The 19,610-nt window shown below is 48.2% G+C and overlaps 1 protein-coding gene across 6 annotated transcripts in view; it reads left to right on the forward strand.

The window, feature by feature from the left end:
- The window catches only part of GDPD5 (glycerophosphodiester phosphodiesterase domain containing 5), a 99,657-nt gene that overhangs the window by 19,710 nt on the left and 60,337 nt on the right, over window positions 1-19,610 (forward strand). For 5 of the 6 annotated variants that reach the window (XM_058018278.1, XM_058018276.1, XM_058018274.1 and 2 more), the window contains exon 2: window positions 18,984-19,074. The exons of the other annotated variant lie outside the window; for it this stretch is intronic. The gene's annotated coding sequence lies outside the window, so the exon portion shown is untranslated. The remainder of the gene's footprint in view (window positions 1-18,983; window positions 19,075-19,610) is intronic. 6 annotated transcript variants of the gene reach the window in all.

Below are 19,610 nucleotides of genomic sequence, written 5' to 3' on the forward strand. Positions count from 1 at the left end.
TTAGGCTGAGTCTCTCGAGGTGTTTGGGGTGCCACAAGGCTTTAATCCTGCCTTGTTGTCTGGGCCAGGAGCCCTGTGAGCTCTGAGCACTGAGGAGGTTTGTTCCTCTGCTGGGTGGAGGAGCTGGGGCAGGAGTTCAGGGTGCCAAGGGCAGCTGGTGCCACTGCCTGTGTCCCAGCAGGGAGGGCACTGCAGGGACGGTGGCACATGGGCACCCGTGAGGGCACAGCTGAGCTGCCAAGGCCTGCCTGGGCTGTGGGTCAGCTCGGGGCACTGTTTACATCCTGTAATTAACAGCAGCAGTTAATCAGCGCCTGGCACGCCCCCAGACGCTGGGCTGGAGTCACAGTGTCTGCTGTGGCCCTTGGATCCCTGTCCCAGAGGTGACAGCAGGCCAGGAGCACAGATGTGTCAGCTTGGGCTGTTGGTGCTGATTTATCCTCCTGCCCTACCCGGTGTGTGCCTGCAGCACATAAATCACCAACTTTATAAATCACAGCTTTAACTTCTTCCTCTCCTTGGCCTCTTGAAGAACCTGCTTCGTGCAACTGTGCAGTTTTGGGGCTTTTTTTTAGAACACATGGAAAAGTTTGGGTTTGGAGAGACCTTAAAGCTCATCCATTTCCATGGTCAGACACCTTCCACTATCCCAGGATGGTCCAAGCCCCATCCAGCCTGGCCTTGGGCACTGCCAGGGATCCAGGGGCAGCCACAGCTGCTCTGGGCACCCTGTGCCAGGGCCTGCCCACCCTCACAGGGAACAATTCCTTCTGATTATCAACCTCTGGGGCAGATTAAGGAGCACTTAGCAAGGGCAGAGCCTTGAGCACAGCATTTCTGGTCCTTGGTGGGACACAGAGCTGCTCACAGAAGGCCAGCCTGAGACTTTGGTGGGTTTCACAGTATTTCACTGACTCTTGGAAACTTGGGTGTCCTAATTATTGTCCAGTACAAGTGAAAATGTAGTATTTGGCTGGTGAGTGTTCTGGAATATGCTGACAGGCTGCTGGAGGGATTAAAGTGGCAAAACGGGGGATGTTTGTGCTGTGTTGGTTCCCCACTACCTCTGTCTCTTGTTTGGCGAGTGCTGCTCTTTTTGGGGGTGCAGAAAATGGTCATTGGTCCTCCTTGGTTTAATGAAAATTTCAGAGGATGGAATGAGTCTGTCTCAGAAGGATGCAGAATGGGAAATGGGGATGGTGACTTAACATCTCCTCTTCCATTGTGTCCACAGCACAGCATCTTGCTCTAAGCTGTGTGAAATGACTTTAATTCTGAGTCTAACAAGGCTAAAAGTGGAGAGGAACAAAATCCAGCTTTCTTAGTAGATGCAGAAGTGACCTTCTTGTTAAAACCTGAGGCAGTTCAGGTTCCTAAAACTGCCAGGTCTGTAGGAGACACAGTTAATTAACATTGGGGAGTTAATTTCCATCCTTATCTCCCTCAAAATGTTATGGAAGGGTTGATGTGCCTTTGTCTCCCAAGTGGTGAGGGAGGTCAATGTCTTCTCCCAGGTAAAAAATAATAGAATGAGAGGAAACAGCCTCAAGTTCTTCCAGGGGAGGTTTAGTTTGGAGATGAGGAAAATATTCCTCATGGAAAAGATTGTCCAGTCCTGGCACAGGCTGTGGGGAGTCCCAAAGGCAGCCCGTGTGCATTAGTGCCTGAATTCAAATGCAGCAGTGCAAGTTCTTTGGAAAAGGCTGGGAAAAGATCCCAGCTGAGTGGTGGGGAATTTGGAGAAAAGGAAGGATGGTTATGCAGCCTTATTTCCCTGAGAACTGGTCACATTCCCTGGCTGAAGGAAAGTCTGGGATCACATGGAAGAAGGGACAAGTGCCCAGCCTTGTGATGGGCTTGTGGCTCTGATTTCCAGCTCCATTTCTGAATCTGATAGATTGGTGTGCCTGAAATCCTCACTCAGAGCCCACAGCAGCTGCAGAACTCTGCCTTCAGTCCAAGCTCTGCCTTCAGTTGTGGAGAGAAGCTTGAGGACACGACCAGGGCAGAGTGACCCAAAGCTTCTGGCAGTGTTTTGTCCAGCAGGCACAAAATTTCCTGTGGCACAAAAACTGCTGTGTCTTCCCTGGAGCAGCAATTGCCAGGTTTTCATGGAGCAGGATCAGGGTGATCTTGGCCTTGCTGTCTCCCTGGCTGCTTTGAGCTGTGCTGTTGTGCTCCTCTGTCACGTGGTGCTACAAGAAAAGAATTTTTTGGGGGGTGATTGGGGTCTGATTGTCTCTACTTTTTCCTCAGTGGATCTCTTGCCATCTCCTTAGAAATGAAGGTGCTTCACTTTTCATGGAATGCTTTGTTCCCCCCTCCCATTCTTTATACACAAGTTGGGTGTCTTAAACTCCTCCAACCCAAAGAAAATCCACATGGAGTTAAATTTGTTCACTACCCAATGTCTGGTGGGACAGATCTCCTTGGGAACTCTTGCCAGCAACAGGGGCTTAAAGTGCCTGGGGACTCCAGCCTGGAGCTGAGAGCTCCCTTCCTCTTGGGCTGTGTAGGAAATCTGTTCGTGGATTAGGCAGGAAGTTCACCTGGGGAAAAAAAAGGTTTGGAAGTCTCGTGCACATCCCAGGTGCTTGTCCAAACCCTCAGGCTGTTTACAGTCTGGTTTTGGTGGGAAAGATTAGATGCTTTATTTCATATTCTGCTCTTTTTTTCTGTAGGGTGAGGGAGTTTTTTGCAATCTGCATCCCATGGAGCTGGACAGAGTTTCCCTGCCTGCAGTTGTACAGAAAAGGCAGGAACAAGGGAGTTATTCAGGAGGTGTTGGAGTGTTCCAAACCCTAGGGAGAGGCCAGAGGGAAGTGAGGAATCACCTGGCAGGGTGTGCTCTGGGTGTCTCCATAGGTGCTGATGGGCAGGATTTCTTGGATGTTTGGGAGGCTGGAAGAAACCCAACTGCTGTCTGTGTGTTTCTGGTTCATTTAGACATCAGAATTACGCCACACATCTTCCCGAGCCCAGGGTATGGCAGATGTGAATGCTGGAGGAGAATTCTACAGCCTTGTAGTGATTCACCTGCTTTCCTTTAGGATAAATCAAATCTTTCCTTAATCAGTGCTGATAAACAGACTGCAAATTGAAATGATCTTATTCTTTATTATGTTTTTCATTGATTTTTTGATTTTCTTGCAGTACAATCCCTGAACAGCCTTTAAATCTGAACCACGTTTTTCTGCTCCATGCTCCTGTGGTGCTGATAATTCTTCTCTCCTTGTCATTCTTTCATCCCTGGGTATTTATGTGTGTACAAACAGAGAACAACAATTCTGACTTGCCATCCCAGGGCTCTGTGACCATTTCAAACATAAACTCAGCTTACATCTCAGTTCTGCCTTTCCACATAATAAATTACCAGCATTTATTGGTCTTTTGACATACAGGTTTCCTAAGGGAAAAGGAGGAGACTGGCTGAACAAAGCCTTCTCTATAATCTGAGTTTGCAGCAGGCTTTGGGCTGAAATTGCAATTCCCAGCCAGTGCAGCAAGGATTTTATGGCTCTATCTATAATTTCATTTATGCCAAGAGGAGGCTTGGGGGATGCTGGATCCTACGCCTCAGACTGCATCATTAAAAGATGAATGTGTATGATATATTACAGGAATTGCAGGATGAAAACTCAGTGTTTCTATGGAAATCCATCACTGGGGACAGCTTTAGAGCCATGTAGTAATTTGGGTTGGAAGGGACCTTAAAGACCATGGCGTTCCATCCACTCCCTGGCATGGGCAGGGACACCTTCCACTAATCCAGGCTGCTCCAAGATGGTTGTGGTGACACTGATGGCTCCTCTTCTGGGCTGCTTTTATTGTCACCTTGTGCTGCCACAGCTCAGTGCTTTGATAAAACCCTTTTGCAGTGACACATCTTGGATTTTCTGCCCTAAGCTGGGGGTTAACCTGGCCAGCTCCTCTCCTGTGTGAGATCAGATGGGATTTTTTGGCACCTGAAAGAAAATTCTGTAGTGGGAGGAAGACTTAAGGTCAGTGGCTCCTGGGCAGGCAGCTCATGAAGGTGTGGCTGAGGGTTTGGGTAACAAAACTGGGAATCCTCCTCTGCTGGAGGGGCTGCTGGGCCCAAATTCCTTCCCTCTGGAATTTCCCCTGCCCTGGGACAGAGGGTGACCCTCATGGAGACCTTGGCTTCCCGTGCAGCTGGCACTGCATCAGCCCAGGGTGTCCATGGCTTTGGCCCTGTCCCCTTCCCACCCTGGGGGCTGGCTTGGAGGGAGGTTTGGTTTTTGTTTTGTGGGAAGGTTCCAGCCCTCCCAGCTTGTTCCCTGGGCACAAGGATGGATGGTGGCCTTCGCCTTGCAGAAGGGACACGGCTTGGGGAGAGAGGAGCAGTTCTGGCAGGGCTCCTCTCCTGCGCCTGCAGAGCAGCAGGAGCAGCTGCCTCGTGCCCTCTCCCCGTCAGGAGGGAGAAGTAGGTCAGAATTTGCATTCTTTGCCCAGATTCTCCACATAACTTGGACATTTTTTCCCTTTTTTCCCCCCCTCTTTTAAACTCCTTGTTCCTGTGCGTGCGTGTGTTCCTCAGGCTCCCCTGAATCAGAGGGTGAAGGCTCAATTTCAGATGTATAATTGCTCTTTAATATCAGCCTTCCTTTCAAAATCACTTCTGGGAGACTCCTCACATGCTGACAGACCAATCCCAGCATGTAAAACTCTGAGAGAAATGCTTGGGGCAGCGTCTTCATTTTTGGCTGCTGTGTTGTCTGGAGCAGGAGTTGAATTTTCTCCTGTAGTTCTTGTTTTGCATGACAAGAGCGAGTAATTGGGGTGAAATCATCTGTGCTGCAGACTGGCATGGTGAGATTTCTTTTCAGTGCTTCTCTGTATGGTTTTTTTGGGGTTTTTTTTGTCTGTTTTGCAGTGTCTGATTGGGTGGGGGAGGAGAGATGGAGCGCAGAAAGCATTGTGGCAACCACAGAAGCATCCAAGCGTTGCTGCAGGGCAGGCAAGGAAGATTTTGGTGTGGTTTTGTGCAAAAAAAAGAGCTTTGATGTGATGGGACAGGAAAGTTGTGGCTGCCCTGGATCCCTGGCAGTGCCCAAGGTTGGGTATTGGGGCTTGGAGCACCCTGAGACAGTGGAAGTGTCCCTGCCATGGCTGGGGTGGGGCTGGATGGGCTTTAGCATCTCTCCCAACCCAAACAATTCCGTGATGATTCACGTGTGATTCAGCATCTCTGGCAGATTTTTCTCTAGTCTGGCAAAGAAAAATAAGTGAATGTAACATCCTGAGACTGGGTGGTTTTCCTGAGGGTGATGGCAAGGCAGACCTGCTGCACGATTCTGGTCTTTCTCCATCTGTGGAGGTGATTCTTGTGGTTAGATCCTCCAGAGGCTTCATGTGAATAATTGTCAGTCTGAAATGAAGTAAATTGTGTGGTCTGAAGGCAGGTGGATGGGTAAAAGGGGCATAATTGCTGTGACACAATCATTATTTTAATGCATTTTCACTACATTTTTAAAGTCGTATTTTAAAACTATTTTAAATACTTCACTGAGATTTTGCTTTGTGTTTCTTGTAACAAGTGCATGTTTTCAGCCAAAAACTCTCTTTTCCCGAGGAGATTTCAGGCAGTTTCTGCTGTTTCTGCTTCGTGCTGGTGGAGCTGCCACCTGGATGTGTCTGAGGCTTGTGCAAAGAGCAGGAATTGTCATCTCTGCTCCCACTGTGCCCCCTTCAGCTGCCAAAAAGTGTCAGCAGCTCTGCACAGGGATGATCTGCTGGGAGCTGAGCTTTTCCCCGTTCTGCCTTTGCTGTTTGATCTCTTTCCTTGGAGCTTTGGTGTGTTCAAGCCTTGGCAGTCAGAAAGCTGAGCAGAAGTAAACAGAAGGTCGAGTCTTTTTCAAGTTAAATCCAATTTTTTTGGCTTAACTTTTGAGTTAAACACTGCTTTTAAGTTGGATGAACTTTATTGGAGGGTGGATTTGGGAGCTGCAGTGAAATCACTTTTGGTTTCTCAGTTCCCTCCTGTACCTGCTGTTTGCATTAACCCCATGGATGTCCTGCTGTTCCCCTTGGATTTTAGGCCGTAATATTCCTCCTCCACTGTGTATTCCTGCTTTCAGCGACCCAAAGGGGAACTGAGTGTTGTTTTTTGGGAATGTGGGATGTGGCTGGAATCCCTGGATCGTGCTGTGGTCAGACCAGAGTGCTGCAAAGCTCTGGTTACCCTTCCCTCAACATCCCTGTCTCCATGAAGAGCTTTCCTTGGGCTGTGCTGTGCTGACCTGCTCTTCACCTCCAGGTGGGGTTTAAGTAAACCACTTTATCCTCTGGCTTAAACTAAATGTAGACCCCAACCTGCCATCCTCTGCTTGGGTCTGGAATCTCCTCTCTGTGGGTGACAGCAGGCACAATGCTGGGGCTGCTCTGTGGTGCAGCCCTGGCCACCTTGTGAGCAGAATTCCAAAGCCCCACAAGATGAAAATGCACCATGAAACCTTTTCTGTCTCTGGAACCTGACTTTAGCAGGAAATCAATGTGAACTTTGGCTTCCTTGTGCAGTCTTGTCTTGTAAGTGAGGGGATGATGAATGGGTATCAGCTCAGCTCCTGCCAGGCAATAACTGCAGATCCTTTGGACTAATAAACTGTAACTTAAAGCAGAAATTCAGGCTTGTCAGAATACAGAAATGGGGACGATCCTGAACACAATTTATGGATCCTGAAAATGACTCTTGGCTGCCAAGCTAAAAATGAAGAGCTCAGTAGTGAGAAACTCCTGGGGAGAGTGTTTGCCCCATAAAGGAGGAGAAAAGGTGCTGACAGCTCTGGTTTGGGGAGTGCAGTGCTTCACCTCCACAGCTGGTACAAAGCATGAATGTGAAATAAAAAATGAAAAATGAAAATCAGCTGGGATTGCCTGGTGGGTGTGGGCACTGGCTCTGCTGGAGCTGATCCTGTACCTGATGTTATTTTTTTGCTCTTTGAGGTGGTGAAATGGTTTGGGTTTTCACACTTCTCATGATTTGCTGTCTCCTTTTTGCTCTGCTCCTTCCTCCAGTAATATCCCTGGTTTTGGCAAAGGCTTGGAACTGAAGCTCTGAGGTTGTTGCTGTTGGTGTATTTTGCTCATCCTAAAGTGATGTCAATAACAGGAGGAAGCTCTGAAAAGTAGAGAGGTTGGCTCTTCCAAGATGCTTAAGTTTGTAGCCACTTAAAAATAGTAATAATGAAGAAATATAGATAAAAATATGAATATAATCCCAGATCTCCACCCTTCTCTCCTTATCTTGACAAAGAATCCCATTACTCTGCATCTTGTCCTGTTCCTGAAGTCTCTGAGCAGGCAACAGGAGCTGGGGAAGCTGAGGTGGAAGCTGCTGCCACAGGGTTGGGGTTTCCCAGCTGAGGGCCAGCCCAGCCCTTTAGATCTCACTGCAGAAGAAAGGAAAAGCATTTCCCTGGCATCACCACTGGCTGTTCCTGTCTGAAAGCCGAGCAGCCTTTTCCTTCTGGAAACTTTCCCAGAGATCAACCTGGAGCCTGTGGTTCGTGGAGTGGAGAGGCTAAAGCAGGGCTGGAAGCTTTGAACACCTTCATGGAGTGGTTTGGGTTGGAAGGGAGCTTCAGGATCATCCCATTCCACCCCTGCCATGGCAGGGACACCTTCCACTGTCCCAGGCTGCTCCAAGCCTCATCCAGCCTGGCCTTGGACGCTTGCAGGGGCAGCCACAGCTTCTCTGGATACTCTGTGCCTGCCCACCCTCACAGCCAGGAATTCCTTCCCACTATCCCATCCATCCCTGCCCTCTGGCAGTGGGAGCCATTCTCTGTGTTCTGTCCCTCCAGGCCTTGTCCCCAGACCCTCTCCTGGAGCCCCTTCTGGCCCTGGAAGGGCTCTGAGCTCTCCCAGCATGGCTGCAGCCCCTGGAGCATCTCTGTACCTCTTTCCTGGCACCCACCTGTGCTGGAATTCTGGGATTTTGGGGCTTTTTGAGCTTTCTCCAGCACGTGGCAGGGAGCTCCCTGTGCAAGGACTTTGGGATGTGGCCTCCTGCAGCTGTTCTGTGGTGTGGGCTGGATCTGGGGCTGGGATCAGCCACCTTAGCTGAGGAGAGAACATTCAGGAGCTGGTGTCTGAAACGCCTCTGCTGAGCTGAAGGAGGGATCTCAGAGGAATCACGCTCCAGCCCCCACAAAACCTGAGCCACCTGTTGCAGGGAGAGGCCTGTGGGGCTGGGCTGAGCTGTGCCTTCACACCTGGGCGCTGAACAGGTGTTGGGTGGCAAAGGACGCTCTGGTGAGGGGGAGGAGATGTCCTTAAGCTGTGAAGGAGCCTCTTGAGAGACAGAGCCAGACAGAGTCGGAGCCGCCTGCGCGTCCTCGCTCCATCAGCGCTGTGGATCCGGGCCCCCGGGCGTGGGTGGGCTGTGAGGAAAGCACTCGGGCAGCGTCCCTGGAATAGAAACTCAGCCCAGCTGTCTGCCAAAACACAAATGGGAAAGGGTTTTCAGGGCTTCAGGCACTGCGCACGAGCTGGCACCAAAAAAAAAAAAAAAAAAAGAGAAATCTTGAAATTCTCAAGGGCTGAACAGCAAAAAGTCCTTTTGAGAATACCTGGAATCCAAGTGGATTTTACCAGAAATACTGGGACAGTGTGTTTGTTTTTAGCTCAGTGAACGTGTTCTCACCCTCTTTAAAGCGCTGCTGAGGATGAGCCGGGCTGGGGCTGAGGACCTGAACTGCACTCTCACAGGCTCCTCATAGGAAAAATGAACCTTCTTGGAAGGCAGCACGGCCCAAGCCCTCAGCTTGCTGGAGTATGTAAAACTCCTCGAGAACTGAAAGTGAATAGCCAGGGTTAAAGAGGGAGGAGATGATGACTTGCAGCACTTTGGCCAATTGCTGGCATGAGGGGTTTCTGTTGGAAAAAAGAGATTTCCAACCCGAGCAGCCTCGGTCTGTTGGAGTTTAGATATGGGCTGTAAACCTCAGGTTGTCTGAAAACTTGAAAAAAGGCTTAGCTCCTTTACTGGAAGGAGAGGGGTAAAATACAAAATTCCTGCTTAGTCCTCTTCCCAGTCACTTCCTTACATTCCTTGAAGAAAGTGATTGCTGCTTGTAGAAAATCACAGAATAAATAGTTCAGCTTGGGAGGGAGCTCAGCACTCCAACCACCTGCTCAGGTCAGCTCTGGAATTACCTCCAGAGCAAGCTGGTGGAATAACCTTGGCAGCTGGATCCTGTGGATTGCCAGAGCCTGGTGTGATGATGGATGGAGGATGTGCAGGCTGACTCCAGCAGCACTGGATGGAGGATGAGCAGGAACCACCCCAACCTCACTCTGTATCAAAAGAGCGTGAGCCAAGGGGTCTGAGTCTGTGTTATTTTATTTTTAATTTTTAATTTTTGTATTTTTATATTTTAGGTGGCTTTTTTTAGTATTTTAAATTTTATTTTTACTATAGGCAATTTCCAACAAAATTCAGAGAAATACACAAAATTAAATCATGAATTGGTTGAATTAAATCAAGAATTGGTTGGAAAAGGTGCCTTCCAGCAGCTGCATAGTTTTCTCTCCCTTAGAGATAAAAATAGTAAAATCACTGGATTTATTTTTATTCCTTTCCAGCTTTTTATTGATCTGGAAAGGACAGAGAGAACACAGAAAGTTTAATTCATATCTCTCACCTGTGGGCTTAGAGCCAAGGAAGGCAACCAGTTTAACTCAGTTGCCCTTAGCTGGTACAGAGAATAATATTACTTTTTTTCTTTTCCATGAGTTGAGGCATCTTCTGTCTCGTCCATCTTTGGGATTTATTGGTGTGGTTCTTGCTGCCTTGAGGATCCATGGATTTGTTTCTTCTCAGCTTTCTTGGCTGAAGAGCTGCACTGGGCAGAGGCAGACTCTGCCTCAGGTGGTGCCTTTCAGGAGGATCACAGCCTGCCCAGGTAAATGCTGTGACCTAATGCCTCAAATCCTGACTTTGGAAGGTGAAATGTTTGGTTTCTGTCTCTGAAATAGTAAGGCTGGGGTTGGTGAAGGTCTGGCAGAGGTGCTGATGGTGCCAGCATTGAGGTCAGGGAAGAAAGTGCCTCCTTCCCCTTGTGACCCTGCAGGACTCTTACACAACTGTGCTAAACCAGCTTAAGGGAGAGCTGCCGTGGGCAGGAGGGGAAATAAAAACAGCACACCAGGCAAAGATTGCTGATAAGCCCAGAGAGCCCAAAAATAGGATCAGGCTCCAGGGAATGAAGGAGAACCTGCTGGAGGTAATAACCCGGAGATTGACAGAAACTCAGGGGACTCACATGGCCCTGAGCCAGACAAACCCGATCTTGGGTTCTGATCTTGATGTGAGGATACCTGGGGTGTTTATAAATTGTGTCCTGGTTAGGCAGGACAAATAAAAACCTGCTCAAGCTCTGGCCATGCCTCACCTGGACCAGGATGCTCCCGTGCCAAGGGATGCAGGGGGAATTGAGGCCTGGCACTGGCTGCAGTGGTAAAGGAGAATCAATGTTCAGATCCAGAGGATCAAGGAATGGGGTGGGCTGGAAGAGACCTTAAAACCACCTTGTTCCCACCAGTGCCTTTTTTGTGCCTTCAGCTAGACCAGGCTGCTCCAAGTCCATCTTGTCCTTGAAAACTTCCGTGGATTCCTCTTTTCTTTTGAAAATTATTCCTGAAACATGGACAGAGACCTACACTGACAGATTTGGGAACAAAAAAGGGTTCATGACTCCCCCCCTTCCCAATTACTTCCCTTTTTTCCCTTTCCCTATGACAGGTTCACCTGATAATTTGTTGTGCCATTTCCTTCTGCTTTCATGCAGCAAGAAGATTTCTCCTATTTTCTGCACCCAGTTATACTTTGCTAGTCTGGAAATTAACATTTTTCAGGAAATTAACATGTTTTCACTTCTCTACCTTTCATTTTCTTTCTTTCCTGGCCAGCTCTTTTCCTGTGGAATTCTGGTTTATCCAGTCTGGATACTGGTGGCTTTAAACTCTGGTGCTTAAATTTTGAAGTTGATTTTCAGTAATGTGTGATAACCATTCTAGCAAAAAGAAGGGTATTGCTGATGTTCTTTTTTTGTTTCCTTTGGGTTTAGGTGGGGATTTTTTGTTTGTTTGTTTGGGGTTTTTTATTTGTTTGGTTGGTTGGTTGTTGTTTTTTTTGGTTGGTTGGTTGTTGGTTTGATTGTTGGTTTTGTTTGTTTGTTTATGTTTGGGTTTGGTTTTTTTAATTTGCTTCTAGTGCTTATAAAGCTTTATCCTGAAATTTCGTGCTGAAATTTCCATTTCCCAGCCTGAAACTTCTCGCTGAAATTTCCCACTCACAGCAATCATTTTTTTTGGGTGCTTTCTCTTAATTTGATGAACATCCCAGTATTTTTCACTCTGTTTAAAACAGTGGCAGGAGCTGGCTTGGCCAGCAGATTACTGAGTGTGAAGTCAATTATTCAGAGCTCTTGATGTTTTCCTGCTTAACCAAAAAATATTGACTCAAGAGCAAGCCCAGCCTGGTTTCTTTGGGACCTATTTCAAATCTTTAATCTTCCCACTTCCATCCCTTCCCCTTTCCAGCTGTACTTGCTGATTAGTCTGTGACAGCAGCCTGGGCTGGAGCTGCCTTTCCTTTGGGGGAGGTTTATTTGATGTTTTCCCACCCAGCAGCAGCTCTTGGAGAGCATTCCAGCTGGGCTGGAGCTCCAGGGAATCGCTGCCTGGGCAGGGAAGCAAAGGTGGGAGACAGCAAGGAACAGGAACAGAGGCACTTATGCAATCACCCTGTGTTTTGGTAGGGAAATAAGCTGGAAATGAAGATATTTTGGCTGGTGGAAGGAAAAGCTGCTTGTCTCCTACCCAGACAGTAGCTGCTCTCAAGGCAGGATCTTAATCTGATGGGATGGAAACCCAGGGTGGCTTTCTGGAAGTGGGATGAAAGCCATTGAATCCTGGAAATGCTATGTTTGTGTGCAAGTTCCACAGGCTTATTTTCCTGAGAACCTCTTAAATAAATCTGCATGGGACTAATAATAATAATAATAATAGCTTTTCTGTGAGAGTTCTGTGCTCTGGCAAGCTCCTCTCTGCTTCCCTGGGATGTGGCTGCTTTTTGGTCAGTGTTCCAGGGGGGGGAGATGCCTGACCCACCTGGGCAGGGGGTTCTGGTTTCAGAGCAAGTGTAGCCTTGAAAATTTTACTTTTCTCATACTTGCCTAGGGCTGGCTCATCCCAAGATGCGCAGGAAGCCTTTTTATTGAATTCCTTGCTTGAAGATCTGCCCTGGGCAGTGTGCTGGTGCCATGGATGTGTTTCTAGGATGGACAGGGAAGGTCACTGTGGTGAAGAATGGATGTGTCCTTGTGGTCAGTCTCACTGACTGAGGGATGTTTGCACAGCTGGTGTGGAGTGTGTGCTGCTGAGCACCCTGCCCTGCTCCAAATCTCTTGGATATTTGTGTTTATTTTTTGCTCCTCCGATGTCACAAAGCTACTTTTAAAGAAATGGGCTTCTAAATAGGCCTTTTCCTAGAAAGCTTAGAGTGGTGCAGAGAAGGAGAGAGAAATGCTGTTGCACCCTGGCCTCTGGGCTCCCGTGGGATGGAGCTGCTGCAGATGTTTGGATAAACTGCTCTGGGCTGGCAGCAGTTCCCACCAAAGTGCTGTGGGTTAATGGACCCTTGGGGGTCCTGCCTTGAGATCATCTTCTCTGGAGATCATAATAATGCCCTGGAATGAGAGCAGTGCTTTGAGGGGTCCCAGATGGAGAGAGCTTTGTGCCAGCATCTCCAGCCTCATCCTAACCCTCAAAGGGTTTTGAATACCTTGATATCAATCCCAGAATGGTTTGGGTTGGAAAGGACCTTAAAGCTCTCCCAGTACCATGGGCAGGGACACTTTCCACTGTCCCAGGCTGCTCCAAGCCCCATCAGAGCTTGAACAATTCCAAGATTGGGGCAGCCACAGCTTCTCAGGACAGCCCGTAAGAGAACCTGACTACGATGTCTGCAGGTATCCCTGTTTCACTCTAACCCTGATTATATTGAAAACCCCATGGTGCTGATAATGTGCCAGGCTGGAAGAGTGTCACTGGTGCTGGGAAAAGGGCAGCAGGACACAGTGAGTTAATGCTCAGAGAATCAATGCTCATCCTATTAAAAGCTCTCAAAGATGACTGAAAGCACTTGGCCTAATAGGCCTTGGGTTTGCATCACTAAATGAGTTTGTGAATCCCTCATGACTGGGCCTCTCCATAAGGAAAACAAGCTGGGAGCTGATGTAACTGGCAGATGGAGCCTTGTTTTTGTGTTTTTGTTAGAGCAGGAGCTGGACATGCCTGTGAGCCTCCTGTGCTCGCTCTGGGAGTGCCCCTGTGGCTGCAGGGCTGGGTCCCTCCCTGGCCTCACCCTCTGTCCCCGTCCCTCCTGTGTCAGGGTGACCTTAGCCCACGTCTGGAGATGCTTTTTGGAAAGCCAGGAGCATTTCAGACTGATGCAACTCCTTGCCAGGTCAATTGAGAAAATTCCTTCCTCCTGAAAGATTTATGCTGCAGCAAACAGAGTGAAATCCTTTTGCCCTTATTCACATCCTCCTAAAGATCAGCACCAGCTCTTGGCAGGATACAGGAGTCCCGGTCAGGACAGGCATTTACCTGAGCTGCGGGACTCTGGAATGGGGTTGGGGTGGTAACCTGTCTCTGGTTACCCCTTTGTTTCCTTGGATGCAATTTTCCTTTCCCTCACGACAGGGAAGCTCTCCTGTCTGTCTCCTTGCATTGAGCAGAGCCTGATTTGTACAGAGCTGGAAAAACCCCAGTAAGAACTGGGCTGAGGCTTGAGGAACATGAGGCAAACCTCTGCTTCTTGGAACAAAAGAGGGATAAAGTGGATATTAGCCTTTCTCTGGTATAAATTAAATATCTTCTGTGCCACAGGAGTGGAGGAGGGGATGGGGAGCGCATACATCTCATTTTTCCAATATCATTTTTGTTTCCATGTTTCTCGAGCAATCACAAAGCTGTAGTGGAGGTGATGAAAGGCTGACTTTACTTCTTGAACCTCTTCTGGACTTCATCAGTTACTCCATGGACCTCAAAGCCTGCCCAGTTTCACCCCTGCCATGGACAGGGACACCTTCCACTACCCCAGGTTGCTCAGGAAGGCAAAGCAAGTTTTTCTTCTTTATTTATTCAGCTCCTCTGCTACTTGAGAACGTTTATTTTCGTGAGTAATGTCTCCTGCAGCCGTATGGAAGGAATCAATCATAGAAAATAAAGAGCTTGTAATCCATTTAACTAGGACTTTCCACCTCTCATTAAGCCAGAGACATTCATGCCTAATTCTCTGGGTAGCAGTTGCACAGCAGATGTGCAGGGTATCGACTGGAAAATGGCTCTTGCTGGGTTTGTTTTCCTTTTCCTTTCTTTCTTGCCCTCCCTTGCTGTTTCCATTCCAGCGCCTGCAGAGGGTGTGGAGGCACTTGGCTCCCTCTCAGATGAGCCTTGCTGGGGCTGTTGGTGCAGTTTGCTTTCCCTGCTGGTTTTCAGCAGGGAATGTGTGGGACAGGCTCCTGCTCCACTGCTGGCACCATCCGTGGGCAGCTCCTGGGGCTGTGTCTGGAAAGGGAAAACCAGGAGAGGGAGAAATGCTTGTCTGAAGGGGAGGCTGCTTCTCAGGGTGGGCATGTTCAAACCCAGCTCTGTTTCCACTTAATTTCTCAGCAAAAAGGTGAAATTGGGGCAGGCTTCTGGTTTGCAGCTTGGTGAGGATGGCAAAGCTCCTGGAGTCTGTGGAGAGGAAAAGTGTTCTGTAGCGTTTTTCAAGTCTTTAAACACTCTTTAATTCCTTGTTGGTGCATGGCTTTTGTTTAGCATCCAGCTGTTGTCTTCTCATTCTTCCTGTGATGGTTTTTCCTGTCTTTTTCTCACCTGGGCCATCTCTGTGGAGCCCTGCTGATTTTTTTGTCATCACCCCGACCATACCATACCAACATCACAGGATGTTCTCTGCCTGAGGTTCTTCATGGGGTCTCTTCCTCAAGCCACTCCCTTGCCATCCCTGTTCTTTCCTGCCTGTCCCTTGGGGTTTGTGGCTCGGATTCCCTCCCCTTCCCTGCCTTCTGCCAACACCAACAGCCCTGGCAGGCTCCTGGGGGTGTCTCACCTCACCTTTAGCTGCTGTTTTAGATTTTAGCTGTTGAACTGCTGCCTCCTTGCGCTGCTCTGAGTGTCTCTGGAATGCTGTCCCAAGGGGACTCCACCTGACACAGACTTGGAGAGGTGGAAGGGTTTGAATTTCTCTGCCAAAAAATGTAATTTCACGTACTTTGGGCTGCTTCACATTTCTCTTTGCTGCTTCTAAAAGCCAAGAGAATTATTATTAGAATTAAAGATATGAGAAATTCACAAGTTGTTGCCCATCTCTCCAGCAGCCCCCAGAAGATTAAACTCTTTTTTACTCAGGTTGTCAGAAATTCTTTGGCAGAGGGGACCTGAAGTTTTCCATGTTTTCCTCATGTCCCACCTGTGCTTTGCTGCTTGGAGTTACTTCACAACCTGCTTGTGTGGACTCACCTGATATTTTTGGATCTGCAGCAGAATTTGGATTTTCAGAGCTGTGCCAACACCTTGGCCTGCAGGGTTGGTGCAGAAAGCAGCGATTGTGTTTAATTATTGCTCTGCCAGAGGTTTATACAGGTTTTTCCTGTGCCCTGTTCCTCTTCTTCCACCCTTTCAAAGTTGCAGGCACCCAGTCCTGCCTCACTTTGTGGAAAACATTGAGGAGCTCTGTTGCAGAGGGCGTGAGTCCGTCCTGTGCTTATTTATTTAGGGAGATTAAAGTCTAAGTTTTTCTTTTGTAATCCCTTTGAAGTATTTATCTTTTGAAGTCTGAATTTTCATTAACTGGAAGTGCACAACCCCCGAACTACACGCTGCCCTAGTTTCAAAGCTGTAATTTTTTCATTTTGGTAGAAAACATTTAAGAGAAATAAACAACAGGTCAGACTCACAGGGGCTCCACATCAGCCAGATCCTATTTGGGATGTGTCTGTTTGGGTCATCCCTTGCCACTTTGGGGACTCCAAGTGGCTCTGCAGGCTCTCCCTGGGTTGGGATGTGTCCATGGATTTTTGGGATCTCAGGGATGTTCCCCTTCTCAGTGCTCTGCCAGACCAGCACATGGTCTCTAGACCTTTCTTCCATTTTTTATATTTGTTTTCCCTCCCCTCTTATTTTCTGTGATTGAGGCAGCAGCACTCAGCTTTAAGGACAAGGCTCTTGTGCTTTCCTGCCTCAGCTCTCATCCAAAATATTCCATATTTCCATATGCACATGGCAGTGGATACTTTCCTGCAGTTCATCTTTTTTGTTTGTTTGCCAGGGGGAAAAAAAATAGATGCTGACTGGAGTTTTGATAGATCTCTGCTACTTTTGTTTGTGCAGTGTTATCAGTGTAAAAATGAATGCTTTCAGCCTGGAAAAAGTGGGTGGGAAACCTCTGGCCCAACCTGGTTTGGGGAATAACAATGTGTGGGGAAGAATAACCCTGCTGGGCATCCTCCACCCCCAAAATGAATCACCTGAGGCTGTTTTCTGGCTTTGGGGTGTCCCATTCCTGCCTTGAAATGAAATCTTGGATCTTGCAAGCTGAGATGCTTTGGGTTTGTGCCAGCAAAATGTGGAAAATGGTGCTCGGTGTGTGTGTGTGCATCTCAATTTCCTCCCGTGGGAGTGGCCAGAGCAAACAGCCCTCAGTAATAGCTTGTTGTTAAACAGATGTGGATATTGACCCTCTCCCATTTCCATCTTCCACGTTGGGGAAAGTGAAATTGCATTACTTTGGCTTGGATGAGTTCAGTGTATTAATAACAAAATGTGTATGAAAACCAATGGAGAGTGCATTGCAAATCCCAAGAATTTAGATAATGATTTCAGCCCTGGCTGGGCCACAGAGATTTCTCTTCCATTTTTCTTTTTTTGTGTGCAGAGCTGTAGAGTTTGCTCTGGAATAGGTTAATTTTTTAGAAAGCATTTAAGGAAAATCAGGATTTTCCAGTATAATTAGGGAAACGAGTGACAAGCAGCCTTACAAGCATATCAATAGGGCTAATTGATTATCAGGCATGTTCTCACCTAATTGGCAGAGGAAATTATTTGCTTAACAGGGCTTTAAGCATAATTAGATTGATACAAGTTTTAGTAGAGATAGAGATGTTGAATTTACAGAGATTCTTGATAAACAGTGATCCCAGGAGTCACCAACAAGAGGAAAAACACTTCTTTTAATATGGAAATCAGTAGAATCTGCCAAAGCTCCTTTTAAAACGAGTTGACATAAAAAATTAACCTCAAATACCTCTGTATTTTTTCATGTTTATTTCTATTGCAAGTGGGGTGAATTTTGGGAGAAGGGAGCCCGTGTGCTCAGGGCTTGCTTTGGTTTAGAGGCTCTCCAGGTGTGGGGGGAGCAGGTGCTGCTTCCCCTCATCCTCCCCACAGTTTCTCCTCTCTGGAACCTCGTGGAAAGCCAAGGTTTTCCATTGGATGGGCCTTCCCAGCCCTGCCTTGGCAACTGGAGATCCCGTAGGTGTCATCCACATCTGCATGGCTGGTGGGGTTGTTGGAGCAGATTGTGTGTCTGCCTCTCTCCAAATGCTCAGCTCTGCTCCAACATCTCCTGAGGCTTCAGGATTCCGTGGGCTGGTGTGGGCCTGGCAGTGCTGGGCTCGTGGTTGGACTCTGTCACCTTAGGGGGGCTTCCCCAGCCTTAATGATTCCCTGATTTCATTATTTGTAAGCTTCCATTGAAGCATCTTTGTTTATGTTGTGGGTTTTGTTCTGGATGTGCTGATCCAAACCCTCCTGAGCAATGCGTGGTGGGTGTTCAGAGCAGGCCTCTCCGTGGTGTGGCTGGAAGGGCAGGAATGCTGCTTGGCTTTTAAAAACCACAGGACATCCTGGGCTAGAAGGGACCCACAGGGATCACTTCCAACCCCTGGCCCTGCACAGACACCCCAATAATCCCACCCTGGGCATCCCTGGGAGCTCCTGAGCTCTGTGCCCATTCCCTGGCAGTGCCAGCACCTCTGGGGACAGAACCTTTCCCTAAATCCAACCCGACCCTGCCCTGGCACAGCTCCAGCTGTTCCCTGGGTGCTGTCCCTGTCTCATAGAGCAGAGTTCAGTGCCTGCCCCTCCTCTTCCTCCCTGGGCAAGTTGTGCCTGCAGTGAGGTCTCCTCTCAGCCAGCCTGAAGGGGGATCCAAGGGGAGCTGCAAGCCTTGGGAAGGGCTGTTAAACCTGCTCCTCTGGAGCTGCATCCCCACTGTTTACTCAGAGCACTTCAGGACTGGGGCTGTTGCTCTTCCCCTCGCTAAGATGAGGGCCTGAGATGCTTTAGTGGTTGGTCTTGATTGCTGCCTTCCCTCTCCAGTCCAGCTTTCTGAATATTGTCCTGAGACTACAGGGATGGAGCAGTTAACCCAGAGAGACAAAACTCAAAAATTTTTAGGCCAGATCTCCCCAGAGAGCTTCATTTTAAATGTGCAACTCCAATTCTCCCTTCTTTTTTTTTTTTTTTTTTTTTTCCCCTCCAAAGCTGTTTGGAAGGGAATAATGTGTAACCAATACCTCCACTTCAGTATCTCAGAAGTGCAGTGTGTGCTAATTAGGCATCCTGGAGCCTTTGGAAAATGCTCCCTTGTATTTCTAGATGGAATCTGCCCTGCTCCCCCTTTTTGGATAAGTGAGCTGGTTATTCAGCTCTGAGAAGCTCACAGCCATTGGCAGATGATGCATCTTGAAAGTCAAGGTTGAGAGCATGAGTGGGTTTGTGTTTTCTATTTTATTTCTTTCCCCCCTCCTCCCTCCCTCCCTCCTGGTGCACGTTGCTGGATTTGAATAATTAATGCCTGTTGTCTTGCTTCCTGTTTTCATTTCTGTATGTAATGCTAACCAGCAGTGGGCTGAATCATTCATGGGCTGCTCTCTGCCCCTCTGCAGCTGGAGATGGCATGGGAGCAGTGAAACAGTGACTGGGAGGTGCTGCAGGCTTTGTGCTGCTCCCTGGACCCTGGTTCTGGCAGCAGGAGCAGTAAGTATTGAGCCCATGCTCCTGGCCAGGCCAGGCTCTCTGGGCAGATGCTATCAGTGTGGTTTCTCTCCCTGCAGCTCCTGTTACTGCTCAGGTGTCCGTGTGCATGGAGGGGAGGGTGGCTGCTGGGTGCTGTCCTTTCCCACCTGGTTTGGGCTTTGATGGAGCTGGTTGTGATGCTCATGGAGAAGAGGGAGTGATTTTAGGCTTGTTGATTGTGCCTCATGCAATTACACTGTGTTTACGAGTGGATGTTTTAAAACTCATCTTAGGTATTTTTTTTGGTCATTGTGTTTTCCCTGAGTTTTTGTGGAGAGCAGCCTGGAATTCTGGGCTCCTTTGCAATGAGAGGAACCAGGGTGGGAGCTTCACTTACAGAGCCTTGTCATCTGTCTTTTCCCTTGGGCACTGCCAGGGATCCAGGCACAGCCTCAGCTCCTCTGGGCACCCTGTTCCACCCTCCCAGGGAAAGAATTCTCTCCTGTCAAAGTGATCAAATGTAATTAAATTAAAAAAAAACCCAGTGAAAGCTTCTG

This window comes from Melospiza georgiana, chromosome 2, assembly GCF_028018845.1.
Source record: "Melospiza georgiana isolate bMelGeo1 chromosome 2, bMelGeo1.pri, whole genome shotgun sequence".
NCBI classification, from domain to species: domain Eukaryota; kingdom Metazoa; phylum Chordata; class Aves; order Passeriformes; family Passerellidae; genus Melospiza; species Melospiza georgiana.